General features: G+C 47.6%; 2 long non-coding RNA genes across 6 annotated transcripts; one reads left to right on the forward strand and one right to left on the reverse strand.

The window, feature by feature from the left end:
• The first annotated feature begins 3,561 nt into the window (after positions 1–3,561).
• Positions 3,562–26,527, forward strand: LOC101726732 (uncharacterized). Of its 4 annotated transcripts, XR_015443587.1 has the most exons (7): positions 3,562–3,698; positions 5,611–5,711; positions 7,421–7,583; positions 10,136–10,225; positions 21,539–21,636; positions 22,823–22,950; positions 24,030–26,527. It is a non-coding gene; the product is annotated as an uncharacterized LOC101726732 (long non-coding RNA). The 4 variants fall into 4 exon arrangements; XR_015443586.1 differs by having other exon boundaries at positions 21,539–22,950; XR_205252.4 differs by lacking the exon at positions 22,823–22,950.
• On the reverse strand, positions 3,670–10,147 carry LOC110349162 (uncharacterized). 2 transcript variants are annotated; one of them, XR_002394953.2, is made up of 4 exons: positions 9,424–10,147; positions 6,438–6,516; positions 4,647–4,744; positions 3,670–3,832 (listed from the first exon to the last, which is right to left on the reverse strand). It is a non-coding gene; the product is annotated as an uncharacterized LOC110349162 (long non-coding RNA). The 2 variants fall into 2 exon arrangements; XR_002394952.2 differs by having other exon boundaries at positions 3,687–4,359.
• Positions 26,528–26,932: the final 405 nt, after the last annotated feature.

A 26,932-nucleotide genomic window follows, 5' to 3' on the forward strand; every position in this document is an offset into this window, starting at 1 on the left:
CGTGCAGTACAAACAGTTACATTGCTTAAACAAAACAGCCTGTGACAAAAATATGGGGTGAAGGAGCTTGGCAACAGACAAAGGCCTGCCTGTTTTGCATTATTTCTTTATCACCTCCAATAATATCTTTTAATGGGTATATTCATATTATGTTAAATAAATGAACATGTAACTGAAATGATCTTCTAATAGCCACATATTTTAAGTGGCATCATCAAGAAAACAAAACCACCAAAGTCCTACTTTACTTTCTTGTATTTGCCTTGCCTTCTTGGACTTGCCTATTTCTGGGTCTCCTCCTGCAGTCCCTCGTAGTAAAGCTCACAAGGGCTCCTGACAAGACTCTTCTCATCCCAACTAGCATTTCTCACAGACAGTTCTGGAAGGCCAGAAGGTGTGGACATTCTGCAAACAGCCTCAGTTCGAAGGGCTGCCTTCTTTAGGGGAGGAGCCAGCAGCAGTGTGTCCTCCAGATAGAAATCTCTTCAGAATTGTGTGGGGCAGAGGTAGGAGGCTGCAGGTGCCTGGAGAAGCATCTCCCTCTCCCAGCTTTCCTGCCAGAGGCTGGAGTGAGCAGTGCACAATCAGTGTCCCCCTGTCCCAGGGTAACAAAACATGGAAAATTCCCTGTTGGCAGATGTTGCCTTACCTGACATCAACACGACTTTCCCTGAATGCTAAAAAGTAAGATAAATAGAAATACGAATTTAAAAGGAATTTCCTACTACAATAGGTTTGAGACATGCTCAGGGCTCACTGTCTGCTTCTGAGACATCTCCTCGCCTATCACAAGGGCAGGTCACAGCTAGTGAGGCAAGGGGGCCTCTTCACTCCTCCACCTCTTCCTGTCCCGGAAACAAACTCCCACTTACCCAACTGGGAGAAGAGGCCCCTGGAATCTGACTTTAAAGTAAGGCAAAGCTGGGGATCCACCGATCTGTGGGTTGGTTCCAAGTCCTCTGTCAAATAGTGGGCCTTTAGAACAGAGGAAGACCCTGGAGATAACGCTGTCAACTTTCTTTTCAGGCATAAGGAGCTGTGTCTCTACCAATAGCCCTACAGCTAGGGCAATTTAAAGCCGAGAGCCAAGTCCAGGAGCCCCTGAGAAACTACTTTTATTTCTATTTAGTATAAGTCCTAGCTGAAATGGAGCAGGGATGAGCAGAAGGAGGAATTAGAGGCCCGGGACACACAGAGGGTCACTACAGTGACCACAGAACTCGACCCCAATTCAACTCTTGTCTTGACTGACTCAACCTCTCCTGGAGAAGGCACCTGCTCATTTCTTCATAAACACCAGGGAGTATCCCAGGGATGCCTGGACCACAGGCGCAGCAAAACGAGGCTGAGATTGGTAGTGTGCGTGGGCAGAGAAGGTTGGGATGGGGTGAGAAGACCCTCACGACTCCACTGCCCGCTGGACTCTCTGCCTCATTAGTGAGGGCCCCTCTTACCCAGGACCAGCTCAGTTGGCTGCCTATTTAGTTGGCCCTTGAACACATTTTATGAGTCGCATGAAAACCAAGAACCACTGGGTGACTGTTGACAAGGGACAACAGAGCCAAACACATGTAGGTATGCAGTGAACTTGAGCCAACACCCTCAATACCAAAGAAACAGCTCATTTGTCAAGAGGGTGGAAGGAGCTCGCTCAGCCTCCAGAGAGCTCGCTGAAGCAGCCATATCATAATGAGAAGGGGTCTCTGTGAACTGGAGCTTCCAATCAGTCTGAAGAAAGTGACACCTTGGTGGGTGGAGCCAAGAAGGAAGTAGTCACTGCCCAGAATATGCCACCAAGGAGGGTGAGGTGCTATGAGCCATCTTCCAGCTGAAACACATAAAGGCCCAGGCTCGGAGTCAGCAGGTGTAAGGATGTTGGAAGTGAGGAGTGGTCCAGGAGGGAAATCAAAGCTCTCTGTGTTGAACATTTTCCAGCTGGTTCCATTCTGTCTGTTCCCACTCTCCACACATGGAGAAGCCAGCAGCCTGGCTTTCATTGAAGGCAAAATCTGGGAAGAGCTGGTCTGCATTATGTGGGAGCTGGCAGCTCAGAGGTATCTCCTTCCCCTTCCGGTACTGGGACTCCAGGCTGCCGACTGGCCCTTCTCCTTCCTACAAGTAAAGCTCCCCAGCTCAATATGAAGGGTTCCACTAAAAAAGGAGGCTCACTAAAGACCACTTCATGGCTGGAGACACAAGTCCTCTTTGGGACATGCAAGTGCCCTCAATGTCACACTTGGGAGTGCATGTCACACAGTGACAGTGGATGTTGACATACTCCCAGTAGTGTGTGTGATACAACCACATTAATTTTACCAAATGGTACCAGCAGGCTATGGGGAAGCCAGGAAATTCAATTCCACTGTGTCTCAAATTTTATGATTTAAATATCATTAGAGAAGTTTAACTTCAAATTTCATTCCAAGACATGCCTGACAGATGACCTGTTCTCATTAAAAAGGAACAAAACACCATCCCTAAATTGCTGAACATGATACATACATCAGCAGAAATGACATCAGTCATTTAGCATGACACTTCTATGTAACCATTAGCCCAAAACTCAGCGGCTTTAGTGTCCAAGAGTCCTGATCATTCATGAGTTGATGCACCCGATGGATAGTTCTTCTGGTCTTGGCTAAGGTCACCTGCATGTGGAGGTAGGTGTGGGTCACTTCTGCTCGCATGGGCAGACCTCAGTATTGACTGGCCATAGGCTGGCCTTGGAGGGGTTTGCCAAGACAAAGGGCACCCCTTTGTGTACCTCTCAATCTCCCGCACTGGGCTGTCACAGACTTGTTCAGCAGTTGGTAGTCTGGCTTCAAGAGAGTGAGCAAATGCGGCCAAGGCCCCTGAGTCCTAGGCTGGGAACTAGGACATGGAGATGTCCATCCACTCTATTGATGTTGAATAAGTTCCACTCCAGCCCCGAGCCAAGGTTGTGTGGTGGGAGAAGCTGAAAGCCACAGTGAAGGGCGTGGCTGCAGGAGTGGGGAGCACTGGGGCCATGGCTGCAGCACGCACTTCTCAGTGCCATCATCTGGATGGGTCTGCTGGGTCCACCATGACAGAACACTGCAGGACGGGTGACGTAAGCAAGAGGACCATATGTTCTCACCCTTCTGGAAGCTGGAAGCCCAGGATCCAGGCAGCAGCTGGCAGGAGGGGTCTTTCTGAGTCCTCTTCCTTGACATACCCAAGGCTGTCTTCTTCACATGGTCTCCCTCCCGTTTATCTGTGCCTTAACCTTTTCTCATAAGGACACCAGTCACCTAGGGCTCGGCCCATGTGTGTGACTTCATTTTGCCTTAATTACCTAAGACTTCAAAATATGAATTTGGGGGACACAATTCAGCCCATAACAGCCTTCAATCGAAACTGTCAAGGAGAAACATGATGAGAGTCTGAAGGCAGAGAGAAGAGGAAAGAAATAGCCAGCTGTGCGCCATCCCTGTCAGCACTTCTAGTGGCCTGCGGCCACACCCTCCCGAGGTACTCAGCCAGCTCTTCACTGGCAGCAGGGAAAAGCTGAGTCTCTCCAGTTCTTAGGCTCCATATCTAGAGGTAAATGGCCCAGAGATTTTTCTGAGGGCATTCCTTATTCTTCATTTGATGGCATGAGCACCAAGAAGACAGGAGCCGAGAAACATTACCATTTTTGGAACAAAGTGACAAAGGAAAACAGAAAGAGACAGAAGGTAATAATATCCCATTTTTACTCCAGAAAGAAGCCAGTGAGTTTCCAACTTCCAGCTTTGGTCCGGCACTGTCTCTTCCAGGAACCGAAGACTCAGGCCCATCAGCAGCAATGAAAATGAGGGTAGAGAGGATTCTGGGAAAACAGGCAGGTCAGTGGTTACTATGGAGACTGCTGGAGAGGGTCTCTTCCAAGGAACCTCTTGTGGGAAAACAGTGGGGTCTTGACAGAGGCACCTCCCTCAGGAGGGACTTAGGTCACTTTGCAGGTGCAGGCCATGCTCAAGATGTCAGGCGAAGTGGAGGGGGCAGGGACAAAAGGCTACGGAATGTGTATTCCAGCAGACCTCTCCCTGCACTGCTGGCCTGGCCACCTGCTGCATGGTTACTAGGAGACATCCCACCAGAGGAACACAGCTGCCTGGGTCAAGGGACAGAGGACTAGACTTTAGGGAGAGGGTGGTGAAGTATCTGCCAGCTGTGTGAACATCAGCCTGGGCAACAGTTGGGAACCCTGGGAGGGGTCCTGGGTCTGCCCTCTGCTACCTTCGTGATCGAGGTACCTTCTCTTTCTGGTTCTCAGCTCTCTAAACAAATGAGAATCGTTCACTGCACGTCCTCTCCATTAAATCAGTGGAAAGATGTGAGAGCATTTTGCTGTTTCTGAAAGGACAAGGAAGAAAGCGCTTGGGCCGTGGGGTCAGAGAGACCTGCAGCTTCAGCCCCTCAGGAGCTGGGCGATCCCGGGTCAAGTCACTCTGCCTCGCTTCCGTCATGCCTCACTGGTTTAATAGACGTGTAGTGGAGACTCAAGTGAGAGTCAGGCGCCACGGCAGAAGTGAGTTTGCCCTCCCAGAACCTTTCCATCTGCTCAAAGCAGAGAATGGATCGCCTGCTCTACAGGGTTGCTATGCAAGAATTAAATAAGATTAAATGTTTGGAATGCTTACTCGAGTGGTGGTGTATAAGGGATCCTCAGTAAGAGTTAGTTCCTCAACCGAAAACAAAATGATCATCGTCCACATGGAAAATTTCTTTTAGTCAAGACCTTTCAAGAAAAAAATGATGATGAGAAAAAGGTCATTTATTTTTCACAAATTAAAAATTGGTTTGGGCTTAACATTCAGCTGTGGCAGGTAGACTAGAGAATAAATGAATTTGAAGGTTTCTTTTTTTTGGTACTGGAGATCGAACTCGGGACCTCGCACTTGTGAGCCAGGCGGTGGAACCACTGAGCTAAATCCCCGGCCCTGGAAGTTTCTTTTTATCAAGGTCAAAATAAGCCTCTCAAAGTAATTCCACTTGGGCATTGAAGGGGCAGCTAGATGCCACATATGGGTCATCCAAGCAAGGACCTGCCCTTCCTTAGTTTTATTTTCCTTCTCTGTTCTCTTAGCACGCACAGGCATAGGTATTTGTGTGCTGCACACTGTACATGCCTACAGCTGCGCACACACACACACACACACACACACACACGCACACAGAAGCACACAGAAGCACATTTCCTGGGAGGCTAGCAGGGCCTCTTTATAAAAATAAGATGAAAAAAAAAATTAAAAGAAAGAAAGAAAGAAAGAAAGAAAGATCAGATGCATTTTCAGAAACAGTCTTCATTTCTGCTACTCCAGTAAATGTTTATTGAAAGAAGAAATAGAAGAATGAACAAGCTAGCTGTTCCTGGGCCAAGCACTACATAAAAGGGGACCTCACTCAAATCAATTTGGGGACGTGGCTTTCGGCCAGCCTTACAGGGAATTCACAGTGCACAGGAGCAGAGAGGGGCTGAGGGCTTTCTGAGAGACAGCAGTTAGCTTTGTTACCTAGAGAAGCCTGGACTGACTTGGCCAAGGACAGCTCGGGTTCTGTGTTCTCATTTGCTTATCAGTGCTATCACACCCACTAATCCCACAGGGCCCATCCTTCGGGAAGAGCGCACTAGCGCGTGAGTTAGTGGCAGACCCACTCCAGGGTTCAGCGGAGACTGCAATCCCCCGTGTTCCTGTGTCTCTGAGGTAAGCTGTCCTGCCTCTCTGCAGGTCACCGGGCCACCTCCAGCCAGGCCAGCAGAACACCAGGGCGGTATAGAAAGACAAAGGACATCTCAGTAAGCTGGACCAGGGATCCGGAGGGGCAGGGTCTTCCAGTCTCCCATCCCTGTTCTTCTGACCTCACCCCCTTCCTCCTGTGCCTGTTCTCCATCCCCCTTCCTGCTCTGGATCACAGAGCAGGTCTCCCACCACCCACCACCAAGCCTCCCTCTACCCTTTGGTGCCAGAGTCACGGCCAGCCTGGCCCAGTCATCCCTGGACGTGGGGTAGGGCCACACCTTAGAAAGTGACTTCCCAGCCTCTTTGTCCCTCGGGGACAGGGACAGCTAGGTTCTGGGCAGTCACTCTACATAGAGCCCTGATGACCTCTTATATGTTTGGCCCGCTTGTGCCTCTCAACTCTTACTATGTCTTAGAGTCCAGGAAATGTCAGGAAGCATTTTCAATATCTGCCTTGGCCACCCCAGCAGCTAGAGACAGAAATCCGTATGTTACAAAGTCCCCTGGCTTTGCCTGTGACTGCTCTATGGTGATCCGGGTATTGTTATGCCCTGACTATTCCAAGCCCTTGGGAGTGCTACATCTTAGTCTCTTCACTCTTAGCCATTCTTTGCCTAGGGAATATTTCCCACCTCCCCAGGCCCAGTTTAAATGCTACCACCTCCATGATATTTCCCTGATTCTACCTACCAGATGAAAGCCTTGAGTTATTCCTTTATTCTTCCACTGAATTTTGCTGTAAGCAGTTCAAAATTCATCTTTCTATAACCTGCAGAAAGCAAAAGAGTAGCTTTTTTAAAAAAATGTTTTCTTATTAGAAAAGTTATATATGCTTATGCATATATATTGATATTTGGAAAATATCAGTCACTAAGAAAAGAAGGAAATCCTAATTTCTCTAAATCATAAATAGCCTTGTCAAGCAGGGCAGGTTCCCTCTAATCTTTTTTCCAATGGGTCATGTGTGCATTTTTTTCATAATTGAAGTCATATATAATTTTCTACCCTACTTGCCTTCAGTCGAGATTATATTGAAAACATGTTTCTATGCTATTGTTTCTTCACAAGTCTGCCATTGAATGGCTGTGTAACATCTCATTGGAAAACATACCATTCTTTCTTGGCTCATTTCCCAATGTCTGGACATCGGTATTATCTTCCAGTTTTATTTTTGCTTTTAACAACAATGAAGTGTGCTGGATAGTTCTCGTTTGTCTCTCTCGAGCCACCGTCTACGCGGCCCATCTGGATGGTGTCAGAGGGCCCTGGCCTCTGGTTTTGGTTGGACTCAGAACAGAACATGCTGGCAAGACCATTCAGGGACAAGGTTAGGGTGGGGAATCTCCCCCAGGCTGGCCCTGAAGGCACCAAGGAGACAGGAAGCCCTGTCCCCGCATCCTCTCCCTGCCTGCCAGGCTGTGAGGTGAGACTGGCAGCCTTCTCTCTCTCTCTCTCTCCCCCCACCCCCTTCTCTCTCTCCTTGTCCTGAGCCCTGCATGATTTCAGCACCCTCTCCAAGCCCCAACCACACTCCCTAAGTCATCTTGGCTTGTGCTGATGTGACTGTCCTCAGATTACTGTGAGGCTGCAGTTCCCTGATAGGATCCTGACAGGCCCACATTGCAGTTGGCATTCTGTACCTAAATCTTTGACTCTGCTCAATTTCCCTCTAGATATTCCACATAAATGATTAACAGTGGATCAACAGACTAAAAACAAAGCATGTTTACAGCACTTCATTTATACTGCCTTGTTGCTTGACAAAATTCCGTTATGCTTCCTGTCGGTAGTGCCTGAGAACATGAAAAGGTATCATTTTGAGTCTTGGAAATGATGGTAAGCCAGAAGTATTGCGTGTTTTAATTTTGACTCCATTGATTACTAATAAGTATGGACACTGTTGACATATGTATTTTAATTCCTCTTTTATGACTGACCACACCTAATGTCACCATCTCTCCCTTATAATGTCTACCTATTTACACTGATAATCTTAAAATTGTAGGTAGTATTATCATTATTACTGACTTGGGCAGCAACAAGGATGAGTGAATTCTTAGACAAGCCAGAGACTAAGTATCAACTAGAAAGCAGAAAACATTAATGTGTCTGTTAGGAGAATACTTAGGGACCTAAGTGTGTTCTTAGGCAATGGAATTAAATGGATTGAGTATCTTTTTTGAAATGCTTGAGAACTGAAATGTTTCCAATTTCAGATTTTTCTTTTGGATTTTGGAGTAGTTGCAGATACATAATGAAATATTTTGGGGCGGGAACCCAAGTCTAAATATAAAATTCATTTATGTTTATACACAGCCCCTGGGGTTAACATTGGACAGTACATTTAGCCCACCTGTGTCCTGGCTGTTACTGTCACCTGAGATCAGTGTGGGATTTTCATGTTGATGCTCAGAAATATTTGCACTTTGCAGCATTTCAGGTTTTGAAACTAGGGGTACTCAATCCAAAACTGTATTATTAAAACAGTAATCAATGCTTATGAATTTCTATCATTTGCCAGGTATGGTGTTAAGTGATTTGCACATGCTACTTAAACCAATGTGCTTGATTGATCCCTATGTCCAATAAACACTGAGCCATTTCTGAAACCTAACCCTACCCCAAGTATTGTAAGCATAAGAAACCCAGTCTTTCTCTCCAAAATAGATTTATCCAGAGACATGATCTCCAACTGAATCTTACTTTACTGATGCTGTAACATCTCTGACATTTGGTTCCAAAATTAAGCAAAAATGGAAAAGTTGAAATTCCACCAGGCAGACAAACTGTTCCTGCATATTCCCAATTCACTTTTATAAACACTGGGGGCTTGGAAGGTTATTGGATGTTATAAACAACCCAGTAACAGTGGAGCCTTTTGCTGTGTGGAGCAAAGTGTTTGAGATTCATCTGTTAGAGAAAAAGAGATTTTAGAAAACAACCACATGAAAGTCTCTTAATAAGTTCTGTTTTAGAGTAAAAGGAAGAATTTCCAGGGCAAAGTGTGGCCAGTTTTGAGGTCTAGCAGCAAGTGTGTCCTGAGATAAGCATGCTGCTCAAGGAGCCCACAGCCACATGAAAACTTGCCCTTCTGAATTCTCCCCCACCCCAATCTTAACCTTTGTATTTTCCAGCCTTACAACATCAGTCTCACTTTCCCCGTTTTATTACCCCTTCTCTCTCCACTCGGAGACTTGTAGCGAGAAGACAGGCAGCTCTCTCCGGGGTGGAATCCGGCAGTGGGAAAAGCAGTATTTTTTGAAGAAGAACCAAATGCTATTTCTGAGCTCTGTGGCTTTGCAGAGAATTTTATTTTTGTGAGAGGCTGTGTTTTATGTATTATAGTTTTAGATTTCTGCTTGTTGCAGCGTACAGCCAAGCCTCTGTTTTAAATTCATATTAGTTTGGCTGGTAATGATGAGTCTGGAAGATGAAACCAGACTCAGGAGCAGTTCTCCCTTCCATCCCTGTTAAAATTACCCCTGTTTGTTTTCAGGAAGAGCTAGATTTTTAAAAATAAAATGGAGAGGAAAGCAGTGGCCCAATGCCCCAGTGCCAGCTGACAGCAGCAGCGTCACTGGGTGTGGTCATCCAGATGTTAGCTCCCCCAGGTGTGTGGCCTTCCACAGCCTCACCTGTGCTGTGAGACACCAATATGTGAAGTCAGGCTGCCCACCTTCAGGTCACACTGCAAAATAAGACTCTGGATCTTTGGTGCTGGATGTCCTGAGCTCAGCTCTATCAGGTCTGCAGATCATTCAGGCTTTGGGCTCCCAGAGGAAGAGGGATCCACTTGTCCAAGGAAACATCTGCAGTACATGTTAAGTGGCCTATGAGAGAGCCCTCTCACTTGTTGGCTGAAACACAAAACGGAAAACATGTTTGGGGAGTACAGCCCCCGCCCCCAGCTCTGCTCCTTCCCAGGAAATGGAGTGAGGGGGGATAGCACCGACACGTGAACCAGGCGGCCCACATGCCTGCATGTTTCACAGTGTGAAAAGCATCTGCTGGGTGGAAATCCCAGGCATGGGGATCGGAATCTGCAGAGACCGACTTCCAGTCTCTCGCAGGGATTCCATTCCCACTGCTGTGGGGACAGACTTTTCCACCAAGCAAGGAGCAAGTCACCCCCATTCACTCTGTGTTTCTGTCCGCAGTGGGTGCACATTTACCAAATGCCAATGTCTGTGTGTATCAGGGGCTGAGGCGCAAGGATAAGCAGGCAAGGCTCTGCCTTCAAGGAAGAGAAAGAGCGGAAGGCACACAAGGAGCTGGGGAGGTTGGAGATCCATAAACAGAGTACTGGGCCCTTGCTGCTTTGGGCCAACTAAAATCCGTTGTGTTTTCCTCTTGATAAATTATTTCCATTTTTATCTCTTTACATCCAGATGACTGTGTCCCCAGCCCAGGGCTGTGGCCTGATTCAACGAAGTCAACCATCACATCTCAAGTCCCTCCAATCAGAGCCATGGGTCAGGGTGAGTAGCTCAACTCAAGTCACTGTGACTCAGCCAGAGTTGCTGAGGCTTAAAGGACAGAGAGGCAATTGCTCCCTTGAGAGAACTACTGAGGATGCCCTCCTTCCTGCTGGGTGGCTATGTTCCCCAGGAAATCTGTTTCACAGAGAGAGGAGCCTTGGAGAAGACACCACAGGCAGCTCGGCACGCTTGTCTGAAGCCCGTAGCCCCACCTAGGACCTCTTCTGCTCAGTGAACTGATAAACCTTCATTATTACTTCGACCACTGTGGGCAGAAATTTCCAGTATTTGCACCAAAGATGGAAGAATTTCACTAATAACAATAGCTAGTGGCTGTTGAACACTTTACCCTGTGCCAGGCACTCTGCTAAACACTTTAGATGTTTGACTATGTCTAATCCTCTCAACCTTGGAGACAGATTATTTCTAACCCCATTTATAGATTAGAGAGTCTAGGTTTAGAAAAGTTAAATAACTTATCCAAGGGCACATAGAATAAACTTGAATGTCCTTAGGAGGTTAGGTCAAGTGGAGATAAAAAACTGTCCACTGGATTGAGCAACATGCTATGCACCAAGATGTTTAGAGGAAACATCTTCACAGGCTGCACTGAGATGGACCAAGGTGAATGGAGGCAGGTTGAGGGTAGGCAAGCACCAAGGGAGTAGAAACACATGTGTGGCAACATTTTGAAGAAGTTCAGCACACATCTGGTCCTCTAGATCAGCCAGAATGCTTTGGGTTGCACATCATAAAACATCATATTTTGGATGTTCTTAAACAATTTTTTTTTCACATAGCAGGAAGCCTAGAGATATGGAAGACTGAAACATTGATCAGTGGCTCAACAGTGTCATTAGGGACCAGGTTCTTCTACAGTCTTGTTCTGGTCTTTGATACACCGCTGTTTCACTGTGAGACATTTAGATGCAGGTTTCTTAATGTGTATACAGCTTGGTTTGGATGTATTGAATTTACTTCATCTATAGCTTTATGTCTTTCATAAATTCTGGAAAATTATTACTCAATATTCTGAGAATCATAGAAAATGCTTGTGCATTATGAGATAGTAGAGCATTTTTATGACTAAATCTAGCCTACCAGGGCTTTAATTCTATACTTGAAAAATAGTTATTATGAAAGGAAGATAAACTCAAGTTTGACTCTTAGCCTAATTTCATCATCTACATCATAGAACATATCAGCATAGCCCCTGCCTTATAGGATAGTGATGACCCAGTCTGATAGTATCTGACATACCCAGTAGGGACCACGCCAGTATGGTACAACAACCTATTGTACTGGCTGTGGACTCTCTGTCCACAAACCATACATCCTGTAAAGTGACGGAACCAACAGGGTCAGAAATCACCTGCACTGACTCTACTTTCTACTGTAATCACCAGTTGTCCTTGATGGCTGTTGCCCCCATTAGCGTTCAAGAGTGTTCATGATCCATCAGATGGGCAAAGGCACTCTTGAATGAGAGACTTCATTATTTTCTTGTTTATAAAAGAGACATGAAAGTCACATCTATTTTAAATTGGATTTTGTTTTTTTTTGGTACCGGGGATCGAACTTGGGTCCTTGTGCTTTCGCAGCAGGCAGCAAAACCACTGAGCTAAATCCCCGCCCCATATTTTAAATTGGATTTTGCTATGAATGAGATGATAAGATGCATTCTAAGCAGAATGCCTTGAAAATTCCCCTTGTCTGTAGGCGCCTGTAGCATGTCCTATCCCTCTCCATTACCTACTTCCATTTCATTCACCAACTAAGTCTTGAATCCATTTGGTTTCCTAAATACACATCTTTTTCACCTGGATTAACACAGTGGCATCTCTTATAATTTAGATCTGGGGAGTCCCCTAAATCTTTCATGTCTTCAGATCAATGCAATTGGACAAGAGATACTTAGTAACATCCCAAAGACCATGTCTCGTGAAAATGTATATGAGGACCCTCGGTCCATCCCACGGCTTCGTGTTCATGGTAGGAAAGGTACGTTCTGAGTCAGAGGTGAAAAACGTACAATGTGAGGATTTCATCTCCTTCCTGAGCTGGTGGAAGGCATGGCTAATGTATTGCAGCATTCTTTCCTCCTGAGTTCCGACAAGGACTCTGAGTTTTTCCTTAGTGTTTCAGTTTCCATGGCAAATTAATTAATTAACATATTAACTGAAAATTACTTCTGAACCTGTTGGGTTTAAACATGAAGCGTCTTCCAAAGACCTAAGTATCGACGAAGGCTTGGGTTTCAGTGCAGCAAAGTCCAGAGAAATAGGGCTGGGGAGGGGATGGGATCTGGGTTAATCCACGAATCAACTGATGGTGGACTGTATTGTTAGGGGTGGAGCCCCGCTGGAGGAAGTGGGTCACTGGGGGCGTGGCCTTGGGGACTGCATCTTTCCCGGCTCTTTCCTCCAGGCTCTTCTCTCTGCTTCCTGGCTACTTGGAGGTAGAAAGTAACGACATTAAAAATACATAACAAAATCATATAATTCTGTCGCTCATTATGAACACAATAAAATACTTTTCTAAGTTAGGGGGGACATCAGACTCAGGGACTACAAGATCTCTCCAAAGCTAAAATTCTAAACCTTTGTTGCGTGATCTTTCTGGCTATTAAATTTCTCTCTGTTGAGGAGTAAGAACCGGAAAGGCGCCTCAAAACAGCATATGTGAGGAACAGCTTTGATCGTAGTATCATTTCCACTCCGGACTCAGGCAGGCGTGCTCTGTTTCACGCTCCGTCCTAGGTCGGAGCAGCCACGGGGACCGGAAGCTGCAGTTCAGCCCTAGCACGAAGTGGTCCAGTCTAGGGGTGTGCACAGTTTTCTTCCTAATCCACTTGGGTCCACTTTGGGTTTGGCAGCCCATGCTCTGTGCAACCTTGGGGGAATTCGGAGACCGGTTAGCTCCTTACTTCCTGACCATGTGAGGAAGTACAAAGTCTGGCAGGGCTGGACGTGATGGCTTCCCTGAGGAATGTTGGGAAACTCCCTAGCACTTTGTGGGGCCCTGATATGCTGAAGGAGGGGGGTCAGACTCCACCCGAGAGCAAGTAGACTTCTGCCACTGAGCCAGGAGTGCAAACGGTGGGAAGGAAGGGGTGGCCTACACTGAGTGCACTTTTCACAACAGCGTTGGAACAGATGTGGCCCTGGCTCCCAGAAAAGGAGGGTCATCCCAGTACACTCATGCTCAGGACTTGCCTGGCCTGCTCAGCAGAGACCACTGGCCTGTGGGTGTGATGTCAAGAGCCAAACCCCAAGTGCGCTGAGCCCTCTCCAGTGGGAAACGTGCTGTGCTGCTCACTCCGGGGCCACCTCCCACCCCAGAGGCAGAGGGCAGGCTCGACTGTTTCCTGTTTCTTTTCCTGTGGGTGTCAGTGTGAGCGACGCATGCTCCTGACATTGTACAGGCACCACCAAATCTGCCATTCGCTGGAAATCTTGGATGCTTAGAAGACACCTCCACTGTCACCCACCAGGTGCTTGACACCTTCCTGTCACCTCAGCAAAGCCACTTGCCTCCCACCTTAACACCTCCAGTGCAGGAACCGGGCTCCCTGGCTTGGCTGCCAGGCTCCATTTTCTTTATGTCTCTTGGAAATGCCTTCCTTGTCATGAACAGAAACCCATCTCATTGGAGCTCTTTTCTTTCTGGTCTTCAGTAGAATGACTTAATACCTGAGAAAAACAACTTAAAGGAGGAAAGGTTTATTTTGCCTCACAGTGTCAGAAGTTTCGGTCTGTGGTCAGCTGGCTTCATTGCTTTCAAGCTTGTGGTGAGCTGAATATCAAAGCAGAAGGACACGGGGACAGAAAGCTGCCCACTTCATGGAAGCCAGGAAGCCAAGGGAGGGAGGGAAGGAAGGCGGGGGAGTGCAGATGCAGTACCCAAGGACACACCCCTGCAGTCCACTCCCTTTCCGTCACCTCCCAGTGATGCCATCAAATTATGATCTCATCTGTGGATTGATCCACGGGGAAACTGGAGCCTTCAGGGTCCAGCCACTCCCTGAAGTCCCATCAGCAATCAAGCCTTCAACATGACAACCCTCGGAGGAGGCATTTAAGTAGCAGCCATGGCAGTACCGTGTGCAAAGTGCTTGCCTTAGTGGCCAAGGTACTTGACAAATGTAGGTTATGAAGACCACATCACGGCGATGACAGGAATGATGTCAGAAACAATAACAATACAGCTAGAAACAGAAGACAAAAAATTCACAAGTTTCGTCGCACACAAACACTGAAAGACTGATTACCATCACGTCCAAGTTCACAGCTCACATGTGACCCTATGACTTTGAATGGTCTTTCTTCACATTCCTTAGTCTCGAGTATAAAATGAAGACCCTGAATCTTGTGATAAATTCAGATTCCATCCAACCTTAGTGCTCCATAAACCCCAATTTACTCACACATGGCTCAAAAACATACCATTCCAGCAACTGACCACACTGCTGGCTTTCATCTAGACTGTTCCAAATGCTGGCACTCACCTTGATATGAGGCCTCAAGCTCGAACACGTCCCTCTAGCCAAGATCTGAAAGTACAGTAACATACAGAAACATACAGTAAAAGAAATGACATGGGAATTCAAATGGAAAAGAGTGGAGCTATCACTTCTGCCCTTCTAGTCTGTGCATGGGGAACCTCAGACCAGGCTCACGTCCCCAGCAAGTGAGATAAGGCAGATAGAAGTTGGACAGAGAGGGAGGGAAAGGACTGCAGGGTAAGACCACCAGGGAGGGAGGCAGGGCCGTGGAGGAGGAGGAGGCCGAGAAGCTGCCTGTTTTGCAGGCAACAGCTTCTGCTGCTCCAAGGGGGTCAGCAGAGATTGCAATGAGAAAACATCTTGGCCAAGGCCGAAATTCACTGTCCAAAACTGGGCTGGGTTTTTGCACCGGGAGAATTTTGGCGTTTTTCATGCTATTCCCAAGCCCCATTCCCCCGCTTCAGGGTGTCAATCAAGGTTTGCTACATAAAGGTCCTAAAGGCCTCCGTTCAGATGTCCTCGAGAGCCAGAGGCTCGGGGAGATAGCTGGGATAACAGGCAGGCGGTTCTGGGAAAAATCAGCAGGACAGCCCCTAGGAGGGAAGGCTCAGTGCTCTCTGCTCACACAACCTTGGTTCAGTGCCCTAAGGAAAAGCAAACACTGAGCTGTGATGGAAGAACATGAATTTGGAAGGAAGAACAGACTCCAGGGGGCACTGGCTGGCCACAGTGCTACCGTGGACAACGGTGTGGTCCAGTGCCACTTGTACAGAGCAGGGATGAGCAGGCTTATTCTGCAAAGGCCAGGTAATAAATATTTCTGATTTCGTGGTCTCTCTAGCAACTACTGGGTTTGCAGTTATAACTAGAGTTGTCAGGTAAAATACAGGGCACTATGTATGTTTATTTGCTAATTCAGGCAACCCTGTTCATGGCCTGAAAGCAGGGTGGACAATATATACTTGAATGGGCATGGCTGAGCTCCAGTAGAATTCCCTTTCCAAAAGCAGGCAGTAGGCCGGATTGATGATGCTGGGAATGGCAACCCCTGGGATTTCGCAAGCAGCATCCTTGCCAGCCTTCGGTACCATTGAGGCCGCCCAGTCTAACCCAGGATAGGGCAAGCAGGGGCTTTGGAACGTGTTTGGCCATAAGCCCCACCCGCAGTGACATGCACGTTTTATACCGTGGTTAAACTTCACAATACTAGAATCAACCTCACGGAGCGGGATACACTCTGTCATCGACGACGCTTCATTCTCCCCTAGCTGATTCTTTTTAATACTGGTGGTAACTAATACAACGAACTTCACCATCTCCTGAGTTTTCTGGACTTGGAGGCCAGAGATCTGAGTGTCAGTCTTAGTCTAGCTTTTGCAGCAACTTATCCTTACACAAATCATCTGATGTGAGAATTTACATCAGAAATGGGGATCAGAGTCATATTTATAGAAGGAATGTGGGCTAATTCAAGCCCACACATTGTGATATAGTTACCTTGGTGGTGCCTGAGATGATTTCAGGTAGTGAACCAGTGGACATTAAATATACATAATTCTTCATGAAACTGCAAATTCTATCAATTGTATGTTCGTGTCATATAAAGCTTCCTTTACAAATGCATTTATTTGAAGCAGGTTAGTTCCCATAATGGACAACATTAAGCAAATAACAGCACAGGTTGCACATGAATGTGGCAAAGTCTACACACTTGGTGAGTAAGTGGAATTTGAGAAGCTTGGAGGTGACATACGAACAAGTGCAACCGGAAGGTGGTATTTATGGCGTGGTGACCCCCTGGGATCTGAGCTGAATTACTGCCAATTCCCCACTACTGGGAAGTGAATTGGTTCAAAAAAGGAGCTCCACATGTGCTCATGATGGACAGATGGATGGATAGTTGATAATGGATGGATGCTTGGATGCACAGATACATGGGTGGATCAATGGATGATGGATGGATAAATATGTGAAATAATTAAACCAACCACTTGGAGTCAGAAGGACATGTTTTAGAGTCACAAATGATGAGACATGTTGCCAAAAATGTCAGTGACTTTAGGGCCTGAGGGCAGGGGGCAGACATTGTTTCTCTGAGCCCTCATTTGGATGCTAAAACCTTTCACACTGCCATAGTTAGCTCTGAGCAATGGAAAGTAGGCTGAGATAGGAACACTGAGCTGAGGTCAGCTCTGGTGCCTACATGGAGATGTCATTCCTGGATGCAGGCACTTGCAGAAAATACAGCAATAAAGCGAGCACACATGGCAAAGTCTGGAGCTATAAATGCTCGGAAATGCTGACTCATTTGAGTCTGAACTTGCAGCCATGCGCTGATGAGAAAAGCACATTGCAGGCACAGCGCCCATTGTAGAGGGCACAGGGATCAGCAAGCCACAGGTCAGAAGGACATGGAAACAGCATGCGGGGTGTTCTGCCCGGGTAGGCGCTCCCATCGTATCACAGTCAAACTCTGCAGAGAGCAGTTCGCTTGGCAGAAGGGAATGATCTCTTCAGGAAATGACAGCCCTTATCTCTCAAACGCGGTCTCCTCCAACTGCAAACATTCTCCAGATATGTCAAGCTTGGGGTGCTTTTGCAGTCCCAGGATGGATTTAGAAAAGTGTTTTGAAGCACAGTAAGCACTCACTAAATGTGACCTAATTGTTTGTGTACCAGAAACTTTCACTTCAATAATCTTTATTTATTCCTCAGGAAAAAAAGGAATATTTCTAGTTCTCATACCAAAGGGTACGGAAGGGACTTAACAAAGTCTAGTAAACAGTACAGGCAGAACATAACAAAGGTATGATTCCAAATTCCCTGTTATCTTGCCTTGCCCTCTTAGTATCCCGTAAGTGCTAAGCCAATTCGCCATTTAGATATAGTATTAATTCAACTGGGATTAAATTTAAATTTTTTAATCTAACAAGAGCACAAGCCCTGCCTTTTGCCCTATTTGTTTGCTCTAGGCATGTGTGAGTGTGTGAGTGTGTGAGTGTGTATGTGTGTTTTGGTGTGTGTGAGAGAGGGAAAGAGAGAGAGAGGGAGACAGACAGAGAGAGAGAGAGAGAGAGACGGAGACCTGAGGTGGAGAAGATGTGCTAAAATCTGACACTGATGGTTTTGCTGGCCCCTACCTGCAATGGGCCCTGTCTCTTGGGAAGGCCTGGATGTCCTGGTCAGCAGCTTCTTCTAACCCCAGCACATCCTCTAGCCCCCGCCCAGACCTGACCCTCTGACAGATTATAGAGAAGGGAAGGAGTGGACAAGAGGGAAGGGGGATTATGGGAGTTTTCCCAATGGCCTGTAATTTTCCCTAGAAGAGAAAGAAGGGCATTTCCCAAGTGCAGAGGTGGGTGGGAGCTTCAAATGGAGTAAGAGAGCACTGACTTGATAGCAAAGGAAATTCCAGGAGACTCTGAGGGCCGTTTATTGGGAAAGCGAGGAGGGTTGCCTCATGTTTTTTAGCCCAAGTTTCTTTCTTATAAAGGCACCTTCAGCTCTTTGAACATCAGGCTGTGACCTCTAGGGCCTCTGGAATGGTGAGTTCATTCCATACTGTGTGGACTCATTAATCAAGTAGTCCTATATCAAATCTATATCAACTAATCCTACATCAAACATGTATGATGTGCCCCAAAGTCCCCAGGCTCTGAGGACACAGTAGGCGTGGAGATGGATGATGTTCCTGCTTTGGTAGAACTTACAGCCTGACAAGGGAGATGTCACACAGGACCCTCAGCACACAAGCCCAAAGTCCCATGAGCAGCAAGGGCAGGGGGCCAGGCAGGATCCTTAGAGGAGTGGGCTGTCCGGGGCCAGCAGACTGGCAAGGTTTGGATTCTATGTTGGGGGGCTTTGGAGTCATCTTTGCATCCACCCGTGCACCAAATGAGGTCCTCGCTCCTGCAGTGTCCAAGCGACACATTTCAAAAGGTCAAGGTGATGTCTGTAGCATCGGCGCTGTCTCTAAGCTCTCAGGACCAGAGCGCATACCTGAGAGGTACCTGGGAGCGAGGGTTAAGCCAGCCTCAGGCAGTTGTCCCTTAGGAGAGGCTCACCATGGCAATGGCCAGCATCGAAGTCACGGGGAGTTTTGGAAACCCATGGGCGGAAGCCTGCGCTCCACCTCAGGCCTCCTTCTTCAGAATCCTAGGGACAGGGAGGATTCTAGTCAAGCCCAGGCTTTGCTCCCTGGTCCTACAAAGTTCCGTCCAGCCTCTTGAGTCTCATAAAATCCCAGTCTCCGCAAACATGGTGCCTGAAGAGAATGTCTTTCCCTGTGTCCATAACGACTCAACAGAAGAATTCCTCTTCTCTCCATTTACCTGCTGCCCTGAGCTCTCAGGAAAGTAAGCCCGCCCACTTGTCAATATTTACTCTGTCTGCTGCCCTCCGCAGAAGAAGGGAAAACTGTTTTCACTGTCAAAACCAGTGTTTATATAAAGGACTTGTCGACTTTCTCAGAGCTGTAGAAAATCCATCACCCTCAGTCAGCCCCTGCCCTTCAGAGTGGAAGCTTTTCTCCCACCAGCCCATCAGTCAGGATGGCAGTGCATGGCCTGTCAATGGGTAAGAATTCAGGCTTCAGATTATTTTACATAGAAACCTAGGCGGACAGATGCCCAATCTCAGAGGGCAAGGCCTGCCTGCCCTACCAATTTTGGGGGGCAGCCTTGGGCATCCATCCGGGTCTCAGTCAGAGAACACTAGCTAATGCCAAGGCTTTTACAGGAAGCCACCACCCTCAGAACGCTGACCAGGACGTTACACATATTCCAATTAATCAGTAGTCTGCACATGTTGTTTCCAAGGGTGGGTTCTACTGCTGTCTTTTCAAAAGAACTTGAGACTGAAGTCGCTGGGACCAAGCATTGCTCAGAGGCCAGGTATCCCTGAGAGGTGGCTGGGCCGTGCTCCTGGGGGAACGACGCTTGCAGCTGGAACCCCAGCCTGCCTTAAGGAGCTTCTGTCATCTCCATCACAGCCTCTCAGCTCCTATTTCTAGACACACTGAAAAGCCATTGCTGCACACAGGAGGGACAACAAAGCTGATCGCTGCCTTGGGCCTCAGAAGAGCCCTTGGGGCTTATGGGCCAATCTGAGGGGCCCCAAAGCGAACCACATCTGAGAATGAGCTGAGGCCCACAGCCATTGGACCTCGTGTGCCACCCATACCTGCTGTTCCAGCTCCCAACGTGGGTCCAACACTGAGCAGGACGAGAAAGAAACCAAGACCACAAAACACCAGGAAACTCACAGGGCACTTGTGGCAGACTTGGGGACCTCCAACTCCTCCCAGGGAAGATGGAAGAGCCCAGGGATGCTACCTCTCAGTGGGAGAAGAGATTGACAATAGTATACCAGTGACAATAACAGATGCCATTTACTATGACCCTTACCATATGCCAGTAAGATATTTATCAATTGTCACTCACCGAATCTCCCAATTCAACCCTCTGAGACTCGTCCTGTAGTTTTTTTTGTTTGTTTGTTTTTTGGGGTTTTTTTTGGGGGGGGTTGGTTTTTTTTGGGTTTTTTGGTGCCAGGGATCGAACTCAGGTCCTTGAGCTTGCAAAGCAAGCAACAGAACCACTGAGCTAAATCCCTGGCCCTCGTCCTGTAGTTTTTAAAAGGGGACAATGCTAGAACCTACCCTAGAGGGTGTCCTTGGAATCTCAATGGAATAGCATATGGAGTGTGCTTAACATAGTCCTAGCATGGAGCAGGTGCTTACTAAGTGTTATTGGCAATGGTATTTCTACTGCTACACTATGATCTTTATTAATCCCGTATGACACGTGAGGAGACAGAGGCTTGGAGAGGATATGGGATCAGCCAGAGATCTCAGGAGCATGAGTCTTTAAGTCCTGGGTGTCAGGTAACTTGTCCCAGCAGCAGGAAAGCTGACTAATGCACCTACTCAGGCCTCTCCTCACTTACTCTTCACAGAGCATGGGGCGTGGATATTAGCTCTCTTGTTGCTGCTGTGACAAATTCACCATAGACCTATTGGCTTAAAGTGATACAGATTACTCCCAACAGTTCTGAAGACCAAAAGTCCAAAATGAGTCTTCCAGGGCTGGTTCCTTCTGGCAGCTCTGGAAAGAATGCATCCTCTTCCAGCTTCCAGACACTATTTGCATCCAGGGCCTCCCATCTCTGCCTCCAGTGCCCTACCTCCTGCAACTCTGGTCCTCCTGCCTCCCTCTTGTAAGGAGCCCTGTGACTGCATCAGAACCACTCAGATAATCCAGCAGAACCTCCTACCTCGAGATCCTTCACTTGATCGCACGTGCATAGTCTCTTTCACAGTGTGAGGGATGTATTTACAGGCTCCCAGGGTTCCAATGTGGCATCTTTGGGGCCATTACTCAGCTTCCCATAATAGGTTTCTGGGTCCTTCTGCATCTTTCCTTCATCAAGCATCCCCTGCACTCCAGCCAGGCCTGGGCACTGTTTCTGTGGCCTGGAGGCAGCTGGGCCTGCTCACTTATGTGCCCCATGCTCATTAGCTTCTTGGCAACACAAATTACACCTTGTGAATGCCCTCCTTTGTGTCTAGCACATCATCATGGCCACATCTGTGATATGCCAGGCTCCACTGAGAGAGCACCATAAGAATATGCTTGGTATGAATGCTCCTGGCAACCCTACAGGAAGTCCTGTTATCACCTCAAAGATTAGGGCATCAAGGCCCTACAGGTCCTTACCTTGTGCAAATTACACAGCTAGTGAGGATGGACCAGGACTTGAACCTGGACAGCCTAAATCCTGAGTTTCTGCTTAACCACTGTCTCACCCAGCCTCCCCAAGAGCAAGTCTCAGCAAATACCAAGGAAAGAAGGGGATGATCCAGATACCTAGACCTGCACATTGAGGAGCTGCGCCCTGCCTGCCAGGGGTGAGTGGGCCTTTGTTGAAAGAGAAGCTACAAGGAAGGACCTTTGGCCCCAGGGTAAGCAAATGCCAAGGGACTGCGGAAGGGTAGATTCCTCCAGAAGCATCAAGTGCTCATAGCTGGGGGTTTGGGGAGGAGACTGGATCACAGGGTGTGATACTCATCAGTGGATGAGTCTGCCGATGGGTTTACAGCTGAAAGTGAATGTGAATGTGAATGTGAATGTGAGGTGGAGCCTGATTGGAGGAGGTGGTCACTGGGGGCGTGGCCTGGCAGGGTCTACCCCTCTCTTCCTCCCTCCTCTCTCTGCTTCCTGCTGCCTGCCATGAGATCTTTCTCTTCTGCAATATCCCCTGGCCATGCCACCTGCCTTGGAACCAGCCAGCCATGGACTAAAACCTCTACCAACTTCGAGCCAAAATAAACTTTCCCTCCTTAGAGTTATGGGTGCTGGGTATTGCAGCTCAGGGACGAGAGAAGTAACTAAGTAGGGTGTCTCCCAACTCCTGGGTGTGCCCTTTGAAAGAGGTCACTGCTTCTGTGGTTTATCGTACAGCGCAGGACTAGCACGGCTCCTTGCCAGAGGCGGTATTTGACTGATACATTTTGTTTCCGTGAAATGACTTAGAGGTATACTAAATTCACATTTTGCCCAAAGACTGAGTAATAAAATGCTAAAGGGTGGTAATGGTCACAGCTAAGGTCAGAGTAGAGTGTGACCACCTCAGGTGGAAACTGGGTTATCTTAGCCTGTTTCCTCTGAAAGCAGTGGCTGAGGCAGAGCGTTTCGGAGAATTAAGGGAGAACCTAGGGCCACCCTGGGGTACAAGGGTAAAGACAAGGGTACAGGTATTCATCTTTTATTGCTGTGTAACAGATGACTCCCAAACCAGCAAACATGTGCCATCTCGTATAGCTTCAGGATCAGGAGCACAGGATGGCTCGGGGTGGGTCATCAGGAGTTAAGGTGTCAGCTCACAAATGTGGCCGCTGTCAGGACACCTCAGTGCCTTGGCCGATGGGCTCTCGCTAGGGCTGCTCATCTGCCAAGGCAGCTGGATCCACAGTGTGAGCAATGGAAAGTGAATGAGACAGAGTTCTTTAGTGGCCAGGTTTTCTGTCACTGGGACGAAATACCTGATACTTACAACTTAAAGGAGGAGAGGTTTATTTTGGCTCATGGTTTCAGAAGTTTCAGTTCATGGTCAGCTGGCTCCAAAACAAGAAGATCATGGCAAAAGAGTGCAGAGGAGCAAAGCTGCTCACCTCATGGTGGCCTGGAAGCAGAGAGCAGGGGAGGAGGCAGAGAGGAAGGAGGTAAGGAGCAGATTCATCTTCACAGTCGTGCCCTCACGCCCCTCCCAGACATGCCAGGAAGTGTGCTTTGCTGATGTCCTAGGCGCCTCTCAAGCCACTCACGTTGACACTCGACATTAACCATATTGTGTATATTTGTGTGTTAGGACTGGCATAAAAAATACCACAGGCTGGGAAGCTTGAACAGCAGAAACTTATTTTCTCACATTGCTGGGTGCTAGAAGTCCTAGATCAAGGTTTCAGCAGGGTTGGCCTCTCTGCTCAGCTCGCAAATGGCTACCCTCTCACTGTCCTCACAGGGTCTTTCCTCTGTGTGTGCCCATGTCTGTGGCCAAATTTCTTCTTCTTGTGAGGACAATGGTCACACTGGATTAAGTATCACCTCAGCAGCTTCATTTTAACTTTTTACCTTAACTGTTTTTAAGAGACCTTATCTCTGAAAAGAGTCACATCTTGAGACACCAGCAGTTAGGACTTCAGCCTGTGAATTTGCAGGGACACAATTTAGCCCATAAGGGCAAGACAATGCAGGAAGGAAGCCAGAGTCTTCTTACAGCTGAACCTCAAGGTGGCATCCAATCGTTTCCGTAGAATTTGGTTCTCTAGAAGTGAAGCACTAAATCTATCCACACATAAGAACAGGCCAAGGAACTCCACCTGTCATGGGGTCCACCACAGAGACAGCCAAGAGGAAGGCCTCCACTGAGCTGACCACAGCTAAGCGTGACCGGCTGTGGGATCTGTGGGCAGGGGAGGGGAGGGGAGAATGCATTTGCTCACGAGCTCCCATCACCAGCTGGTCAGCGAGCCCATCAGAGGGCATTGCCTGCCTGGACGCTGGGTGACTCAAGCAGAGCATACTGTGGGGATCCCTGCAGTCAAGCAGGAAGCCCAGGCAGGAGGTGACCCGTGGGCCACCCTGAGGCTGGGCACTGTCCAGCTGCTCCTGGGTGAGGCTGGTGTGGGCCTTGTGGAGCCAGTGGCCCTGCAGAACCACAGTAAGACAGGCAAGGCCTGGGGACCAGATGCTCAGATTCCACCCACTAGTGACTGACAATTGATTGAGGTTTTCTTTTTAGCGCTGTTGGCAGTGGAATTTCACATGTGCGGCCTCAGAGTGCTGGCCCAGCGTGGCTCAGCACCAGCCCTAGAGTGGCCTGCAGAGTCCCTTCCACCCGAGGGGGTGGAGGAAGAAGTGGAAAGGTATTTCCTGGTCAGCGGTGCCAACACAGGGGCCGCTGGTGCGATGCTAGGATGGCATCTGGGATCTGCTGCTCCTCTGGGAGGACACTGACCTGCGCGAGGCCTCTGCCAGCTCACAGAGCAGGTGGGTTTGTGCAAAGCCTTCTTCCGGTCTCACCCACCGGAACCACATGGCATGTGAGCCCTTCTCCAGCACGCTGCAGTTCCCTCTGGTTTTGCGCATCCTTCCTGTCCAGATTAAAGAGGATTTAGCAAAGCCATTTCACGTGATTTTGCAGATTTTTTTTCCCTTTGAGGACACATTTTTATTTTTGTAATTTAACCTGACAAGAAGTGAAACATTCTGAATAAAACCTTGTCCCAAAAGACTTACGCCCCAGATGGAAAATAAATGTCTAAAATTTGAATACAATTCTTTAAGGTTATTTAGGTAGTGTTATAAATACTACAATACCAGCTAATTGTACAAGTATCAGCCTTTTAATCTAAACTAATCTGCCTTTTCCTCTCAAGTATTATTATTCAAACTTGATAAGCATTTTTGGGCTCCAAGGAGTTTAATTTGCTTTTATAATTATTTGGCTAAACTACCGCCTTTACAATATCTACATTAGCAATACACTATTTCCTTATTAACTATTTCAAGGTCTTGAAATTGTTTTATATTTTAAAATAATAATTTTTGTTGATGTAACTAATTATGATAGCATTTTGCAATAACAGCTATTCATTTTGCTCCAGCCGACTGGTAGAATTTCAGTATAAGAATAAGAACAATAGCCTAAGTGGAATCTTTCTCCCACTTATATCTCCTTTGCTCTCTTGCATTAAAAAGACATGTTCAGGAGAAAGTCATAAATCAGTGTCACTCCCTGTTGGTGTGAACCACAGACCCATGAGTTGGATGTCACCTGGAGGGTCCTGGAGTCGTGAAACACACGGACACAGGCAGGTGCCAGGGCCCATGGGGAGCAGGAGTCAGAGACTGGTTCTTCCAAGGGCCAGCAGGTTAGGGGCCAGGTGGACAAGCCACACGGGCTGTCCCGAGGTCACCTGGTGGCCAGAGGGAACCAGGATTCTTGCAGGCACCATGATGGTGAACTGGAAAATCTGGGAGATAAAATTTAAATCCCCACTCTGCCATTTTCTGTGTGATTTCACTAAGCTGAGTGAAACTCTCTACACTTGTGATGGGGGAACAATGCCCATCTCACAGCGCTGTGAAGAGTCGATGAGAATACGGAAAGACAGTCGAAGCCGGACAGCATAGCTGGGACCCTGGAGTTGGGTCAAATCCCAGCTGTCCCCCCGGGGGTCACGGACTCGTCCATCACGTGATGTGAGGCTATTCCAGGAGCCTCGGTGTCCTCAGTGCATGATGGGGACCTGAGCAGCACCCAGCATGCTGGGCACGGAGTAAAGCTCAGAGCCATCAGCTGGCATCACACAGCGGACAGCTCCTCCCAGGGCATCCCCTCGGCACTCAACGAGAGACCGCGATTCTTGGCTAAGCGGGGCTGCTGGAGGAGAACAGGAAGCACACTGAGAGCAGCAGCAGGAGCTATAATCTGAGCTCAACTTTGTCACCAAGGAAATTTGGCAGAGCAAACCCGACCTTTTCCCAGGGACCACTGTGAATAAACATACACAACACCCTCTGCAGAAACACACACACACACACACACACACACACAAACACACACACCTGGGATGCATGAAAGCAACAGGGGCTCTGTCCGGGTCTGTCCGCAAAGCAATGAAACACGCATGCCCGGAAAGCACGGGCTCCTAGCAAGAGCAGTTGTACTCCGGATGTTTGCCACGCCCAGCGCCGAAAGTGCGGCACAACCTTGAGCTTATGATAACCTCGGAAGAGCATCCGGGACAGACAGGCGTGCGTGGTTGCACTTGTTAAATATGTTTGTTAAGTATTTTTGATTCGGCCAACGGCTCTATTTGAAGTCTGGCTCCTCTGCACTTGTTCAAGTCAGCTTCTTTTCTTTCCAACACCCTTCCCTGTCTGAATCTCCCCTTGACAGTCTGAGGCCAATCCCAAGGGGCTTGACACTCCCCTTCTCCGTGCCTCAGGATGCTGCCCGAGATGCTACGTGCAGGGGCCAGGGTGGGAGCGCTGGGAGGAGGGTAACGTGTGAGATAGAGAAACTTCCCGCCTGGTCCTCTGCCCCAAAAGCGATGGACCATCTTCTAGATTGGCAAATAATGAGGAAAGTTGGGTCCACTCTTCTGCAAGCAGCTGGAGTCACAGGGGCCGGCACTACAGCAAACCCTTGGTGATCGGGTTATGCCAATGAGCTCCACGTGAATTTCAAAATCAGAGCACACAGTATGCTCCTATATAAATAAATGCAAATGTCTGTACATAAAATATGTATTTTTTAAACAAAAATATACAAATATCTTTAAATTAATCTTATATTAATAAATATTAATATATAAAAGAAATGTAATACATTCATACTAACATCATATCAATATACTATTATACAAATATTATATAATATTATACAAATATTAATATGAATTCAAAATATATTAACTATGCTGTATCTGTAAATAAAGCCTAAAGGAATACATTTTTATAATTTTCCATGAGCGAGGCTAACAGAGCTCATTTGAAACATTCCAAACTCTGGCTTGGGTCATCCTTAGAGGTTTGCTTTCCCGGCCACACGGAGGATTTCTCAGCTAAGGCAGAGACATTCTGAACACCAATAAACACTTTGAAAGTATTTGAGAGTGTTTGAAAATAGTTTCTTCC

Source organism: Heterocephalus glaber, unplaced genomic scaffold (assembly GCF_053883595.1).
Source record: "Heterocephalus glaber isolate CG9 unplaced genomic scaffold, H.glaber_assembly_v1.0 deba00001572, whole genome shotgun sequence".
NCBI classification, from domain to species: domain Eukaryota; kingdom Metazoa; phylum Chordata; class Mammalia; order Rodentia; family Bathyergidae; genus Heterocephalus; species Heterocephalus glaber.